Source organism: Schistocerca piceifrons, chromosome 4, assembly GCF_021461385.2.
Source record: "Schistocerca piceifrons isolate TAMUIC-IGC-003096 chromosome 4, iqSchPice1.1, whole genome shotgun sequence".
NCBI lineage: Eukaryota > Metazoa > Arthropoda > Insecta > Orthoptera > Acrididae > Schistocerca > Schistocerca piceifrons.
In genome coordinates, this window is record NC_060141.1 from 22,574,252 (window position 1) to 22,591,599 (window position 17,348).

Below are 17,348 nucleotides of genomic sequence, written 5' to 3' on the forward strand. Positions count from 1 at the left end.
CACTGTTGTAAAGTTGTCATAATGCTGTTAGGTGGACAGTGTGTACTGTTGTTCCCAACTGCGACGCGTTAAACGCCGCGACTGCGGAGCAGTGTGTGTGTGTGTGTGTGTGTGGGGAGGGGGGGGGGGAGGCGCTGCTACTGTGGACACTGGCAGGTGGTGGAGGAGCGGGGTGCCTCTGTGCCGGGCCCGGGTGGTGGGAGCGCAGCGGCCGGCGCGCCTAGTGCGCGGCCAGCCCACAGTGCCTCTCCGGCCGTCCCCGCGACCACTCGTACGCAGCCGCCGCCCGCGCCGCCCACGCCGCCCACGCCCACGGTCCCGCAGCTCGACACGCAGGTGAGGCGGCAACTCGACGCGCGTGCGCGTTACCACCCACGTGTCTGCAGCTCAGCGGACGACTGACAGTAGACGGCGTGGGCTCGATGTAGTACTGTCCGCACTTCACTATCACTCCATTTCGCTCTACATGTTGTGTACGGGTGTTGTCGAAAGGTTCCGAGATGTTTACTGCAACCAGTCATTGTTCACGTGGACTCGTTTCGAGAACGTCGCTACCCGCTTTCACGTCGACGGCAATTTCTTTAACACCGGTTTATGATTACGTGAACGGAATTTCTCGTCGTCGTCGTTTACACAAGTTTGAAATCGATAATTATGTAACTGATTATAATATTTAACCCTAGAACACTATAGGGGGGAAATCTTACATTGCTAATAAACCATCGTAAATTGAACACATGCGTGGAAAAGCGGGCTAACCCTCAAATATTAAAGCTTAGAGATAAGTGTCGCCATCTGTTGATGGGTACGGGAACTATGAAAATTGACTTTGTTCCCACCCCTAAGTGATATTTAGGGGCGAGGACAGTGTCAGTTTTGATAGTTCCCGTACCCAGCAACAGATGGCGACACTTATCTCTAAGCTTTAATATTTGAGGGTTAGCCCGTTTTTCTGCGCTTGTCTTCAATTGTACTACTCCAAATTTATTCAAAGGAAGTCATAATTTATACGGAATGAAACACACACAACGTGGTCTAATGTCCTACAATATTTGTTATTTGTTTCACGAAGCGGTTTTCGGTTTTTACGCTATCATCGGCTACAAAGACAAGTATGTGGTGCAGTGAAATTTTGTTGGATTAAACATTTGGAAACAAGTGTATCTACAGAGTATGTCCATTTCCAGAGACGTAAAATATTAATGTTAGAATCAAGAATAAAACAAGAGGGATTATTTCAGTGTAAATGCAATGTAAGATGTGTGTGTGTGTGTGAATTCCTAAGAGACCAAACTGGTGAGGCCATCGGTCCCTACACTACACGCTACTTATACTAACTTATGCTAAGAACAACACACACGCTGGCCAGGGTCGCCGGGCGCTTCTAGGCGCTGCAGTCTGGCCCCACGCACGAACCATTACCTAAATATTCCGCGGAACATTCGGAAATAAAGATGCAAAACAGTTAATTGTAAACAGATAAGTAAAACGGGGAGATGTTATTTGTTTATTGCTCTTAATGATGCATTCGAAACGAGAATATAGCCAGGTACGTCCGATAAGCACAAATCAGGAATTACACGAAAGGTTCGCAAGGCATTCTCGAAAGCTCAGTTTTGGTTAAGCTTTCGCGTAGCTCGCATTATCTCTTGAAGCCCGCCTTGAGGGCCTGCCGCGGTGGCCGAGCGGTTCTAGGCACTACATTTCGGAACAGCGCGACCGCTACGGTCGCAGGTTCGAATCCTGCCTCTGGCATGGATGCATGTGATGTCCTTAGGTTAGTTAGGTTTAAGTAGTTCTACGTTCTAGGGGACTGATGACCTCAGAATTTAAGTCCATAGTGCTCAGAGCCATTTGAACCATTTTTGAACAACACACACATCCGTGCCCGAGGGAGGACTCGAACCTCCGGCGGGAGCGGCCGCGCAATCCGTGATATGACGCCTCAAACCGCGCGGCCACTACGCGAGGCTGCGATGTAAGACTGTTTAACTAAGATAAAATAATTTGTAGGTTGTGCATTAGTTTATTACAGTTATTGTATCCCCATTGGTATCTTAAATACCAAATTAAGTGCTGTTTTATACCCTACTGCACTTGTAAACTTTATGAGGGCTTATTAGTCAACAATACTTCATAATTGTGTGAAATTTGCTAGAGGAGTTAGGTTCGAACCGGGAAAGACTCGTTCTGTTTTTAGCAGGTATGTTTCTAGTTATGCATTCATCGAGCATCATTGTGGCCGAGAAACTCAAAACAAATATCGTAAACCGAATGTTGACGAATTGTTGTCCTCCTGAAAACAATACGAGATCTTTGCGGAAATCGTAGTGAATGAGTAACAAGACATTAAAAAACTATTTGAAGATAGTAGTCGTTCTAATTAAATTCTATGTTATCCAATTCTGCGATGTGTATTTTTAGTTCATGACATGTGGAGCATCTTTCTCACGGAGAAACTAGTATAGACTTCGTAAGCAGAATGTAAGGGAGCTCTTGTGCACCTGACGATAATACGACTTCTTCATGAAAATCTTCCTGGACGAGTAACAAAAGTCGTAACCGTTTGAAGATCGTGATCATTGAACTAACTCCTGTCTGAGTAATGTCGCTGTTTGTTAACTGGTCTGAGATGATTATCATGCCGGATAGAGGAAATGGATGGAGGACGTTTAGAGCGCAGATGAAGTAAATGTGAGAGCGTGACAAAAATGCCCAGACTCAGGGGAATGTGCTGCTGGCAAGACGTGTTTCTCGTAGTTTTAAATTCCAAGAACGTAAGAGACAATACAAGAAAACACGTTTCTCATTATGGACAGATATGTGGAACGTTTTTTCTTGTCCTTCACAGTAAAACCAGCAAAACCTGCTGTTTCACGAAGGCTTGCCGGCAGTCTTTCGTTCTTCCCATCGCAAGCAAATAAAATACTAAGAGACAGAAATATTACTACTTCACTGTGTTGAGTTCACACTAAGTTGGGTATCGGAGCACAAATTTAGATGCAAATATATATTGTGAAAAAACCTAATGACTTCTAGCTTCTATTTATGTACTAGATGCATGATTCTCATATTCACCTGGGGAGCTAATTGTCTACACATAATTGGTGAGGTACATTCCAGCTATGGGCATCAAATATTAAGTTTCAGAAAGTCACTAGAAAGTAATTAGTATTTGCTATTACCTTACGTACTTAGACCGCTCTCTACTAGGGCTAAGACTGATGAAGAAGCCAGTATCTGTCTGTCGGGAATTTCAACAATTCCAATGATAAGCGTAATAACACCTATTAACAGTTTATACTGGGAGGATGATTACTGTTTAACGTCCCGTCGACAACGAGGTCATTATAAATGGAGCACAAGCTCGGATTAGGGACCCACGGGGAAGGGAACCACCCCAGCATTTGCCATAAGCTGTTTAGGGAGATCACGGAAAACCTAAATCAGGATGGCCGGACGTGGGTTTGAACCGTCGGCCTCCTGAATGGCGAGTCCAGTGTGCTAACCACAGCGCTACCCCACTCGGTAACAGTTTAAACTGATTGTCAGAAATGTACACATTGTCAAATACTTTGATCCCTTTCTGTTAGGCACCCCAAACGGATTTCCCTACATAATTTTCCGCCTGAAAATAGTTCCTAAAACTTAGAACAGGGTACATCTAAGGTAAGTATAATTCCATGCCGAGTGACATGTTGGCATGATGACCAATGACTGTAAAACGGTGCAATAACACCACACGTGCTCAGTTCGATGTTATTACTCTCAGGAAGGTCATAATGATTTCCTCTGTGCTAACGTATATGGTAAAGAGTACATGGACAACTTCGAAACCGTGTTATTCAAACGCACGAAGCATTACCTAAGGATTCCGCGGAACATTCGGAAATAAAGATGGAAAACAATTAATTGCAATCAGATGCGTAAAAGGAAGAGATGTTATTTGTTTACTGCTCCTAATGATGCATTCGAAACGAGAATATAGCCAGGTACGTCCGATAAGCACAAATCAGGAATTACGCGAAAGGTTCGCAAGGCATTCTCGAAAGCTCACTTTTGGTTAAGGTTTCGCGTAGGTCGCATTATCTCTTGAAGACCGCCTTGAGGAGGCGCTGGTGTCCACGGCTCGAACTAGTGTGTGTCTGTCAGTGTAGAAATGAACGGTAGTGAGACACTGGGTGAAAGTAGAGGTCGACACGTGGGCTGCTTCCCCGGAAGGCCGAAAATAGCTTCTCGCTCTGAGGGTCCCGCAGTAATCGGAGACCTCACTCTTAACGGCGCTCCGACTGCATTCAGACACCGTGCAGCGTTCTTTCCCGACCCGGTTCCGGAGCTTCCCTGGCGTCGCGACGGAGGAGACGGGCGCGGCGGGCAGAATCCGCGCGGCCTTTCCGATGGGCGGCGTGCGAGTGGAATCACGCGGCGGATCGCTCCGCTGACTAACTCGGGAAGGTTAACTGGCGGAGCCGGATCGATTCTGTGCGCTGCATCACGGTGACATCAGTCTAAGTAAGGGTAGTCAGCCGCGGGTTAACCTTCGAGGTCAGGACAGATGTAGGGCAAAATTGCGAAAACATTTGAATTTTTTTGTTGCCTAATTTATTAGATTAATTCTTTAAGAATAATATCGCAAAGTTTCATTACCGAATTCTGGATAGAAATATGTTTTAAAAAGGTTCGCTTGGACATCTGCGCCTGTCGCGCCCCCTCTTTTTATGCTGTGATCCACCACTTCTCAACGCTAGAAATTTTTTAAGCGTCAATTTTTCGTTCACACAATCGAAACGAACTGCAGATGAGTCTAGAAGGCTGTGAGAAAGATTACCTTTGCTTATTCCTTAATTTTCAACGGTTTTTTTTAATAGTACGTGCTACAAACTTATTTCAGTTCATAATTTTGCATGTATCAACCTGTTTTGCTGGAAATGGGTCGCAACACTGGGCGCATATTCTAAAAAGAGAGGAAATGTCGAATTTCACGTGTGGTCAACATTCTTTCACAAACTTTCCACACATGATATTCGTCAACATTCCCTTTGAGACCTATCGTGGTGCAAATATCTTCAAGCAGGAATCCGTGGAAAGCCATACACCCACAAACATGGTTTCCCACTTGCTGTTTCAGACGTTATAAAACCATCTTTCAGGTACATAGCCATTCCCGAACTGGTGAAAAAATGTGTACATGGAAAAACACAGAATCCAAATGAGAGCTATAATCACCTCATACGGATGCGTTGTCCAAAAACAGTATTTGTGCCCTCAATTGTTACGAAGATAGCTGGATGTGAGGCCTGTCTGGTGTTCAGTAGTGGAAATGTAGGTAGGATTAAGTGCCTTCCATGCAGGTGCATTCACACTGAAGATACGCGGAAGCATCGATGAAGCGCGACTGGACAAAGCTCTGGCGGCGGAAGAAAACATGCAAAAATTGTCTAGGCAAAGGAGATAGGGGAAGAGATTAGTCCAGGAAGACGACGAAGAGAATAAAAATTATGATATGGACACCATTTGTCACTAGAAGTGTAGCAATACTGCCAAAAAAAAAAAAGGTTCAAATGGCTCTGAGCACTATGGGACTTAAGTTCTAAGGTCATCAGTCCCCTAGAACTTAGAACTAATTAAACCTAACTAACTGAAGGACATCACACACATCCATGCCCGAGGAATATCGCCAAAAACTGAAATAAAAATTTTAGATGCGAGTTGCCGTAAATTGACTATTTTGAGCTGTAAAGTACCTTTTCCCAGGAACCATAAAAGCTAGCATTCTGAAATTCGGCATAATTCTTAAGAATTGATTACTGAATAATCCTTTGCACTTCTTTTCCGTTATCGTTCCTCTGAGAAAAGTTCTTCTTTAAAATTTGAGAAAAACAGAGCAGTCCTGCGTAACAGAAAACTGTAAAGTTTAATTTCAAAGCAACTATGACCTTAAACAAAGATCTCTTCCACACGTTTTATTAGCCCCTTATGCACATGTAAACTGTGAAATTCCAGTTTTATTGCTTGCTTAATTTACAAGAAAAGGTACATTATAGAAAGAATGGTAATTAAAAATTCAAATCCTTATAAAATGTGTGTCGATGCGCATTTTCGAACAAAAATTGCATAGAATATCAGGCATTATATTGTGCATAATAGTCTCACGTTCTACTGTTTTAGCTGTAATATTTTTTGGATATATATGTAAGTACAAGAATGCATTTTTCCCTACGTCTGTCCTTGAAATTGTCATTGCTAGTATACCATTAATCAGTGTCCTTTAGCAATCCAAGTACTTTGAAAAAATTGTCAGATCCGACAAGCAGACTAGAAAAATAGGCGCCGCAAACAGTCGGTACACAGTCTGTCACTAGTTTCTGGCAACCCTCGCCCATAGTCTCTTTCATAACCAAAACATGAATAACACTCGACAGTCAAAAACGACGAGCACACATGCACAAACACACCACACTTCAAGATTCCTCTCGAACAAGCAGTCTTGTATTAGACCTCGTCAATGCCTCCTCGTTCGTTAAACAACGCCTCCCGCTACCTAAAGGCCCCAAGCTCAGTTAACCTTCTTCCAAACGGGTACGTGCACGCTATCTGATGGAAACTATCCAGACGCTTATTATTGGACGTTAATATGGAGTGTATCCGACTTTCACCTATATAACAGGTTGAACTCTGCTGGAGAAACTTTCTGTGAGATGCCTGTGTGTCAGTGGAGAGATGGCAGTCCATCGTTGCTCAAGAACCGAAACGCGACAAGGTTGTGAAGTTGGACGCTGGAGTCTGGAAACGAAGTGAGCACTCTGACTTGTCGCGAACGTGTTCCGTTCGGCTCACGTCGGGACTCTGTACAGCCCTGTCCCTTTTAGGAATGTTATTGTCTACAAACCAATGGCTCACAGACGCTGCTTTACAGCAGGCAGCATGCCACTAAGTCACCGTCTCCGAAATGTTCTCATACTGCAGGCAGCACAGAATTCTGTTAAGCCTATTCACGTCCTTATTCAATTAGTCTTTTCTTAAGCGCAATTAGGGACCACACTGTTATCACGTAAAACATCGGCGTAATATAACATCAGCTGCTCTGCACTTCACTGTTATCAATACACATGACCGCACATAACATTCGGGAAGGACGGTGATTATGTGACCTTGAGTAGCATGGAAAGCTTAGGTGTTGCAGTTTGTGTAAAACATAAAAATTCTATTAAATAAAAACAAAAACAAAAAACAAAGATCGCTGCAGGCCGAGTAGTCTACGCGAGCGAAGCAGCGGGCTCTAAGCTAGTTCATGTTATAAAAATGGATGTACAGCTATGTGATCAAAAGTATCCGGCCACGTGGCTGAAAATGACTTGCAAGTTCGTGGAGTCCTCCATCGGTAATGCTGGAATTCAATATGGTGTTGGCCCACGCTTAGCCTTGATGACAGCTTCCACTCTCTCAGGCATACGTTCAATCAGGTGGTGAAAGGTTTCTTGGGGAATGGCGGCCCATTCTTCACGGAGTGCTGCGCTGAGGAGAGGTATCGATGTCGGTCAGTTAAGCCTGGCACGAAGTCGGAGTTCCGAAGCATCCCAAAGGTGTTCTGTAGGATTCAGATCAGGACTCTGTGGAGGCCAGTCCATTACAGGGATGTTATTGTCGTGTAACCATTCCGCCGCAGGCAGTGCATTATGAACAGGTGCTCGATCGTGTTGAAAGATGCACTCGCCGTCCCCGAATTGCTCTTCAACAGAAGGAAGCAAGAAGGTCCTTAAAACATCAATGCAGGCCTGTGCTGTGATAGTGCCACGCAAAACAACAAGCGAGCAAGTCGCCTCCACGAAAAACACGACCACACCATAACACCACCGCTTCCGAATTTTACTGTTGGCATTACACACGCTGGCAGATGACGTTCACCGGGCATTCGCCATACCCACACCCTGCCATCGGATCGCCACATTGTGTACCGTGATTCATCACTCCACACAACGTTTTCCACTGTTCAGTCGTTCAATGTTTACGCTCCTTACACCAAGCGAGGCGTCGTTTGGCATTTACCGGCGTGATGTGTAGCTATGAGTTGCCGCTTGACCATGTAATCAAAGTTTTCTCACCTCCCGGCTAACTGCGATAGTACTTGCAGTGGATCCTGGTACAGTTTGGAATTCCTATGTGATGGTCTGGATACATGTCTGCCTATTACACATTACGACCCTCTTCAACTGTCGGCCTGTACGCTTTTGCGCCGCACGTGTCCCTAGAGATGTTTAGGAGTGTGTAAATCTCGCGTACAGACATATGACACAAGTGACATCCAATCACCTGACCACGTTCGAAGTCCGTGAGTTCCGCGGACCGCCCCATTCTGCTCTCTCACGATGTCTAATGACTACTGAGGTCGCTGATATGGAGTACCTGGCATTAGGTGGCAGCACAATGCACCTAATATGAAAAACGTATATTTTTGGGGGTGTTCGGATACTTTTGATCACATAGTGTATATTTGCGTATGTATGTGTGTTCGTTCCACATCTCCTCCTAAACCACTGGGACGATTGCTACCACATTTGGTTCACGTCTCCCTTACTATCAGACAACGACCTCTGGGAGTAAGAACCGCCTACCTATCATATTTCAGGACATATGACTTCATAAACAAAGAGATGCTTGAAAAACTGCCGCATCATGCATGACGATTAAATTTACTACTTATTTGCTACTAACTCTACTCGCAACATATTTCGCCGAGAGTATCCACATATGCTGCTGAATGTAGCTACACAAATATATGATTGTACGGCACAATAGTGCAAGGGGTAAGACGTCATAAACACGGAGATTAGTGAAAAAATGCCGCGTCATGCATGAAGTTTTATTTTTTACTCATAAGACACTACTACAATGGAGTCTACTCAAAGAAATCCCTGACATCTGGCGGCCCCTATGACAGCTTTTAAATGTGAACCGCAAACGGTTGTAGGCGAAAACAATAGCCGTCTACAGAGCCATGAACAGGTGTTGCACGTACCATTGCCCTAGACTGCGGATGGAAAAACTTTTATTACGACCATTAAGCAGTATTTACATTGCAGAAGTAACAGCTATTACAGGAGCAATTAAGTTGAAACGAAAAAAGGGAAAGAAACACTAGTTCTGCAAGTGCGTCGGGGCAATGAGACCATCGAAAGTCGAAACCTGATAACAGTTGTATTTATATTGCGTTGGAATTAATACTGAAGTCCAACAGAAGAAGTAAATCTGTTCACCTGCTGTGGGTAAAGGGGCACTCAGATATTCGCCATAACGAAGTAGCAGATGGTCTTGCAAAGGGAAGCATCAAAGAAGGGGGACCCGCAGTTTACACAGCTTTCGCACTCCGAATTTCTTCCCGTTTCAAAAAAGAGGAAAAGAGGCATATGGTCAATGGGAACAGCAACGGCAAAAATCGCTGCAGAAAAAAGGGCTTTTCGTTCGCTTCAGTCCAGCGTACCATACCAGCAAAACCGTGGTACAGCTAGAAAAATTTCTCAAGGAGATATATGATAGCAATTATTAGAATAAGGTTGGGACGTGCGTGTTTCCCTGAACACCTGTAGAGGATTTGAGTGAGAGACACTCCAAATGCAGCGAAAATCCAAAAAACGGTGGAGATCTTCATCATCTTTAGATGTTCCAAATACGCTCCACAACAAAATAAACTGTGGCAAAATCTCGCGAAAATGAACTTTCCCTTTGCCAACAAATGTTGAAACATTAATGAGTGAGAATAACCTCAAAATTAACAGTTTAATTCTACGTTTTCTACAAGAAGTAGATTAAAACTCTGACGTATCAAATAAAGAGTCTGGCAAAAATCGGACAGTCGAAAATCCAGGATGGAATGTAACAATAGTATGAAAAGGAAAGTTGGTATTCACCATATGGCGGGGATGCTGAGCCGCAGATTAACACAACAAAAAGACTGTCACAAATAAGCTTTCAATCTGGCAACTGAATCCACACTGTGGCTTCAGTTGCCAGAGCCTGCAGTCACGAGTGAGTTGATTTTGCGTGCGTTCGTGTGTGTGTGTATGTGTGTGTGTGTGTGTGTGTGTGTGTGTGTGTGTGTAACGTTTATTCTGAAGAAGGCCTTGCTGGCCAAAAGCTTATTTGAGACAGTCTTTTTGTTGTGCCTGTCTGCGTCTCAGCAACCCCGCTATATGGTTTAAATGGCTCTGAGCACTATGGGACTTAACTTCTGAGGTCATCAGTCCCCTAGAACTTAGAACTGCTGAAACCTAACTAACCTAAGGACATGACACACATGCATGCCCGAGGCAGGATTCGAACCTGCGACCGTAGCGGTCGCGCGGTTCCAGACTGTAGCGCCTAGAACCGCTCGGCCACTTCGGCCGGCCGCTATACTTCCTTTCCATAATATTGTAAAATAATGAGCTTGTAATTTTATATCTATGTAAAATAAATGTATGCATAAAATTTAATTGTAGTCACCAACCTAAACAATTGCAAGAGTTGAATTGTTTGCTACGTAAAGCCAGTAAAGTTAATTAAACGAGAAAAATGATATGGAAATACGAACTACAGTTAAGGCCGGTGTGAGATGAGCTTTAGAATTTACTAAAGTTTTGCTAGAACCATCTCCTGTTGCTATTATCTCCCATTCAGTATTGAAACCGCCTTTCAGCTGTTCATTTCCATGCGGTCTATCTGTAGTGTAGACTCCTGTCAACGATTTTTTTCTTTCTTAGACGGACCACGCATTTCTTCAAGAACGGGCATTTCATTCGGCAAGTGGAAAAATAAAAACTTAAGTGCCCCTTTGGATACTTTCGTAGTAATAATACATGAACAACTTTCGGTGAGATTTTTGGTGCTGTTTGTTTTACAGGCTCTAGGCAGTGGCCCAAGGCATATTTCTCTGTGTAACGTATCGTCTTCCAATGCTGGGAACATCATCGGAGGCGGTAACGACTCAGAAAGCAGTTAAAGTCTCAAACATGTTCAGCAACGGTCAGTTCGGGACGTCATCACGCAGACTGACTAAAATCCCGCAGTTGCGCCAACCTGTGTTATGGAGCTTGTAACGAGGAAGATTTGGCGCTGTTCGTTTACTTAGCACTAAGTTCCGTAACCAGTCTACTTTCAGTCCTTCTTTTCCGTTAAAACTGTTTTTCTGATTTTTAATGTCTATGGCCTAACGTAGTAACGATTAGATGTCGATAAAGTCATAGTACAGGAGAAACAAATTTGGTTTATCCCTAGTGCCAGTGCATGATTTGCGACTGCCGATTTATCCGCGTTGCCCACACGATAGTTGTTCTCGTATTCCTTAAGACGGGTGTTAATGCTTCTTTTTGTATTTCCTGTGTGCACTAGACGGTACCTGCAATGGATTTTATATACTCCTGCTTTTGCAAGTTGGGGACATAATCCTTTGCAGTATTAATATATCAGCACACCCTTTCTTGTTGGTTTAAACCTGCGTCAACCCTGTGTCTTCTGATTACTCCGCTGACGCTATCTGTGAGGGGCAAACTTTGCCCTTAGTTGGTTTGTTTTCATTAGAACCTTTCTTGAGCTGAACAGCTTACCGAGTCGTTATAGACTGAAGCAGGGGCGGATATAGAAAAACCTCAAAGAGGGGGCGCTAAAGATATCGTGAGCTACCTTTACTTTTACCGTAATAAAAAATAATCACGTCACATGCAAAATTTAAGAAAGTTTTGTGTAATTACAATTGTGGTTCTCTTCCGTAAATGATGAATTGTACGCACCTATTCTTCCTGGCAAATTGATTAATTACATCGTCAATAGGACAATATTGTTACGAGTCTCGTAATAATATTTTTACTGAGAAATTACTATGAATCATTATTATTAATACTTCATAATCAACTGATCACTCTCACTCTTGACTAACCTTCACACTTGCACTTGCTGCAACTAGGACTTTCTACTTATTCATTCTTCTGTCTTAATATTTCTGCTTCTGAATGTAAACTAGCTTCCTGTTCGACGAATAGTCCGTATTTATAACGCTACGTATCGAAGGATCTCTGTACAAGAAAACAGCAGAATATTCGCGACTTGTCTCGAACAAATGCCAGACACAATAACGTATCGAGATCACTAGAATGGCCGCCACTTTTCTCGTAGGTATGTGTTAATCATCTATGTGTCACACAGAAACGTATAAAATGCGATGACGCGGACGCGCATGCTATATAGGAAAGTGCAGTTACTCGATAACTCGATTCATTCGAGTCGACTGACGAAAGAAACGAACGAATTAGGGTACATTACGGCTGTCAATGCGTGCCTTGTTCTCTGAGATGTCTGTGTATAAATAATTTGCCTAGGGCAAGTGTTGTGTAAAAAACTGTAGAGGAAGACAGAGATTGGAATACATCTGGCAAATAAATGAGGACGTAGGTTGCAGGTGTTACTCTGAGATGAAAAGGTTGGCACAGAAGAGGAATTCTTGACGGGAAGTCAGAAGACGATTAAAAAAAAAAAAGGGTCGTGTTTATGCGAGCCTGTCTGGAAACACGCGTATATTAGTTAAGATGTTCTAGTTGCTCTGTGTGAGTCGTATCACTTTTGCTGCAAACTCCACTTTGATTATGGCCTAACGACTTCATCTACGTCGACAGTGTCATAGCAGGTGGCAAATAACGAACACGAAGACAGCAATGTATTGATCTCTACAACATACTGAAAATTAAACTCACATCATTTGGCACGTTGACGTTTCACTGTCACACAAGAGGCAACACAGGTCTGATCACACGACGTCATGAAAATATGATGTCAAGTATTAGTCTCAGGAGCATATGATGTAACAAAAAATAATGACCTGCACCAATTATTTGCTACAGTGAGTTTCAGAGTTTTGGCTTCTGCCGAATACACTCATCACTAAGACAGTAATGTACGCTTCTTTGACAGAAAATGTTGTGGAAGATAGCTGGTTAACGAGCTGTTCATGCATAACCGACGACACAGCATGACGAAATGAGGAATGAAAATGTACTCGTAGGATAACTATTCAGAATTTTCGTAAATCGATACACAAACTCTGTCATTCGGTCGATACTTATCTCCGAACGCGATATTTACGTTGTCTCTTAATGTTCGGTTTTGAACGAAACAGTGCTTCTGCTTCGTTACGGCACCGCTACTGCTTTGTTTTGTAACAGAAATACACATATTTCTCCTTCACCACATCTTAACTACATCACTATCATCAATCATCATCATCATCAGTCTTCACATGTAGCTCTCCATGCAGTGCTGTCATTTGCTACCTTTTTCGTTTTCTCATAAATCTTCCCTATCCTTATACAATCCACTACTGGTATCTTATGCGTCCTCCTCTTCTTTTTCCATTCACCATTTTTTCCATAGCATCCATCAGTAAACAGTCTCTCCTTACCCAGTGTCCAAACTAACCGTATTTCCTCTTCCTGATTATCTTTAAAATTTCTCTCACTTCCCCCACTCTTCTCAAAACCTAACTACTCCTCTTAACTAAAGAGCACAAATTGTCGAATACACAACACCGGATGTTTGTAGAACAATCATCCGATTGTACAAGACTAAAGCTTTTACATGAATGAAGATGGAACGGCACGGCAAACTTTAATTTACGCATAGAACTACAAAGCTGTCACCAAAAGTATCATCCGATTTTAGGAGTTTGACTGTCATCTGGTTGCCGTGTGTCCGATGGAAGGACGTAACTGTAAAAATATACCTCTACATCTACATCTGTACTCCGCAAGCCACGTTGCGGAGTATCGTGGAGGGTACTTTACACCATTCTCAACTTTCACTTTTCCTGTTGCAGTCGCGAATGCTGGTTCGGATCCCAGACTAACGAGCAATATACAAGTAGGGGTCGAGTGAGGGTTTTGTAAGCTATCCCCTTTGTGGATGGATTACATTTCCTGAGGACTCTTCCAAAGAAAAGAGGCGTTCAATGAATTCGAAAGTAAAGTTCTATGTACTGACTTGGCAGAAAATCCTAAGAAATTTTGGTCTTATGTCAAAGCGGTAGGTGGATCAAAACAAAATATCCAGACACTCTGTGACCAAAATGGTACTGAAGCAGAGGATGATAGACTAAAGGCCGAAATACTAAATGTCTTTTTCCAAAGCTGTTTCACAGAGGAAGACTGCACTGTAGTTCCTTCTCTAGATTGTCGCACAGATGACAGAATGGTAGATATCGAAATAGACAACAGAGGGATAGAGAAACAATTAAAATCGCTCAAAAGAGGGAAGGCCGCTGGACCTGGTGGGATACCAGTTCGATTTTACACAGAGTACGCGAAGGAACTTGCCCCCCTTCTTGAAGCGTTGTACCGTAGGTCTCTAGAAGAGCGTAGCGTTCGAAAGGATTGGAAAAGGGCACAGGTCACCCCGTTCTCAAGAAGGGACGTCGAACAGATATGCAGAACTATAGACCTATATCTCAAACGTCTATCAGTTGTAGAATTTTGGAACACGTATTATGTTCGAGTATAATGACTTTTCTGCAGACTAGAAATCTACTGTGTAGGAATCAGCATGGGTTTCGAAAAAGACGATCGTGTGAAACCGAGCTCGCACTATTCGTCCACGAGACTCAGAGGGTCATAGACACGGGTTCCCAGGTAGATGCCGTGTTTCTTGACTTCCGCAAGGCGTTCGATACAGTTCCCCACAGTCGTTTAATGAACAAAGTAAGAGCATATGGGCTATCAGACCAATTGTGTGATTGGATTGAAGAGTTCCTAGATAACAGAACGCAGCACGACGTTCTCAATGGAGAGAAGTCTTCCGAAGAAAGAGTGATTTCAGGTGTGCCGCAGGGGAGTGTCGTAGGACCGTTGCTATTCACAATATACATAAATGACCTTGTGGATGACATTGGAAGTTCACTGAGGCTTTTTGAGGATGATGCTGTGGTATATCGAGAGGTTGTAACAATGGAAAATTGTACTGAAATGCAGCACGATCTGCAGCGTATTCACGCATGGTGCAGCGAATGGCAATTGAATCTCAATGTAGACAAGTGTAATGTGCTGCGAATACATAGAAAGAAAGATCCCTTATCATTTAGCTACAATATAGCAGATCAGCAACTGGAAGCAGTTAGTTCCATAAATTATCTGGGATTAGGAGTGATTTAAAATGGAATGATCATATAAAGTTGATCGTCGGTAAAGCAGATGCCAGACTGAGATTCATTGGAAGAATCCTAAGGAAATGCAGTCCGAAAACAAAGGAAGTAGGTTACAGTGCGCTAGTTCGCCCACTGCTTGAATACTGCTTAGCAGTGTGGGATCCGTACCAGATAGAGTTGATAGAAGAGATAGAGAAGATCCAACGGAGAGCAGCGCGCTTCGTTACAGGATCATTTAGTAATTGCGAAAGCGTTACGGAGATGATAGATAAACTCCAGTGGAAGACTCTGCAGGAGAGACGCTCAGTAGCTCGGTACGGGCTTTTGTGAAGTTTCGAGAACATACCTTCACCGAGGAGTCAAGCAGTATATTGCTCCCTCCTACGTATATCTCGCGAAGAGACCATGAGGATAAAATCAGAGAGATTAGAGCCCACACAGAGGCATACCGACAATCCTTCTTTCCACGAACAATACGAGACTGGAATAGAAGGGAGAACCGATAGAGGTACTCAAGGTACCCTCCGCCACACACCGTCAGGTGGCTTGCGGAATATGGATGTAGATGTAGATGTAGAATTTCAATCTGGCATCTGCCTTACTCGAATTAATTTTATGAGGTCGTTCCAATGTAAATCGCTCCTAGATATTTCATGGATGAAACTGCTTGCAGCGACTGTTCTGCAATCGTATAATGCACAATAATGCAGAGCGAGATGGTTTGCTTGTGCAAGCAGGTATGTGAAGAAATACCGTTGTAAGATCGGATAGTTCTTTTGATAACAATAACTTTGCAGTCCTACGCGGAAGTTAGAATTTACAGCAAGTTTCTAACTTTTTTCATTTTATAGACACTTGTAACTTCTCCACAAAAATATTTAAATGGAAATGAAAATGGAGCCAAGTGTAACCCCCACAAAATAATGTTAATGGAAATGTGCGAAGCGTAAACTCCGCACAAAATAATAATTAAATGAATTTTTCTAATATTGTAACCTCTGAACAAAATTGGCTCCCATTTATTGTCTGTGAGCAGAAATGCATTCACACTTAATATTCGCACAAAATTCTTTTCTTATTTAATGTCAAGTTCGAAACAGAAAAATTCCTAAACACCAAAATAATAAAAAAAAGTTTTATAACCTGATGAATTTATAAGGACAGCGACGCTGACCTTCGGCCCTGTATTCTGGATAAAAAAAAGCAAAAATTCTTACCTCAATAAAACTGCAATTATATCTGCACTTAATTAGTCATTTTTCGACTCAGCTTCGTGCAATGCTGGCGTATACTTTTTTTTTGATTCTTGGAAGCAATGATAATGCATTGGAAAAATTCTTTAAATTGAAATGAATGCTTTTCTTTAAAAGAGTTACTTTATATTATAAAAATTATTATTGGGGCATCATTTTTGAACAAATTAAATTACAATTAACACACATTATTAAATATGCGCAAGGCTGCTTCTTTACCTTCTACAACAATACTCATCCTCCAGAATCCTGACCAGAGTCGCGAGCAGAGCACACAGCCAACGCATGCCGACTCCCGCAGACTCACGCAGACTACTCCTGACTACTACTAACTCGCTACTGTCGACTCGCGCAGACAAGCGCAGACTAGCCACAAGCAACAACTAACGATAAACTACTCTCTGGTCAGAGATTCTGTCATGCCTCGCCCATCGCCGGCAAGGCATACGTCTTACACACTGTCTAATGTTTTTTGAAACAGCCTGCTCAAGAGTGAGTTGAGAACTCACTTTTTCTCCCTTTTAAGCTTTATTCTGCGCTGAAGAGGCAAAGAACCTGGTACACCTGCCCAATATAGCGGAGGGCACCCGCGAGCACGCAGAAGTGCAGCAAGACGACGTGACTGGCACTCGACTAATGTCTGAAGTAGTGCTGGAGGGAACTGACACCATGAATCCTGCAGGGCTGCCCATAAAACAGTAAGAGTACCTCGGGGTGGAGATCTCTTCTGGACAGCACGTTGCAAGGCATCCCAGATATGCACAGTAATATTCATGTCTTGGCAGTTTGTATCCAGCGGAAGTGTTTAAACTCACAAGAGTGTTCCTGGAGCCACTCTGTAGTAATTCTGGACGTCTGGGGTGTCACATTGTCCTGCTGGAATTGCCCAAGTCCGCCGAAATGCACAGTGAACATTAACGAATGCAGGTGACCAGACA

General features: G+C 43.1%; 1 protein-coding gene across 1 annotated transcript in view; it reads left to right on the plus strand.

Moving 5' to 3' along the window:
• Positions 1 to 255: 255 nt before the first annotated feature.
• Positions 256 to 17,348, plus strand: part of LOC124794934 (putative fatty acyl-CoA reductase CG5065) — a 466,122-nt gene continuing 449,029 nt past the window's right edge. Inside the window, exon 1 of the mRNA XM_047258649.1 lies at positions 256 to 336. The gene's annotated coding sequence lies outside the window, so the exon portion shown is untranslated. The remainder of the gene's footprint in view (positions 337 to 17,348) is intronic.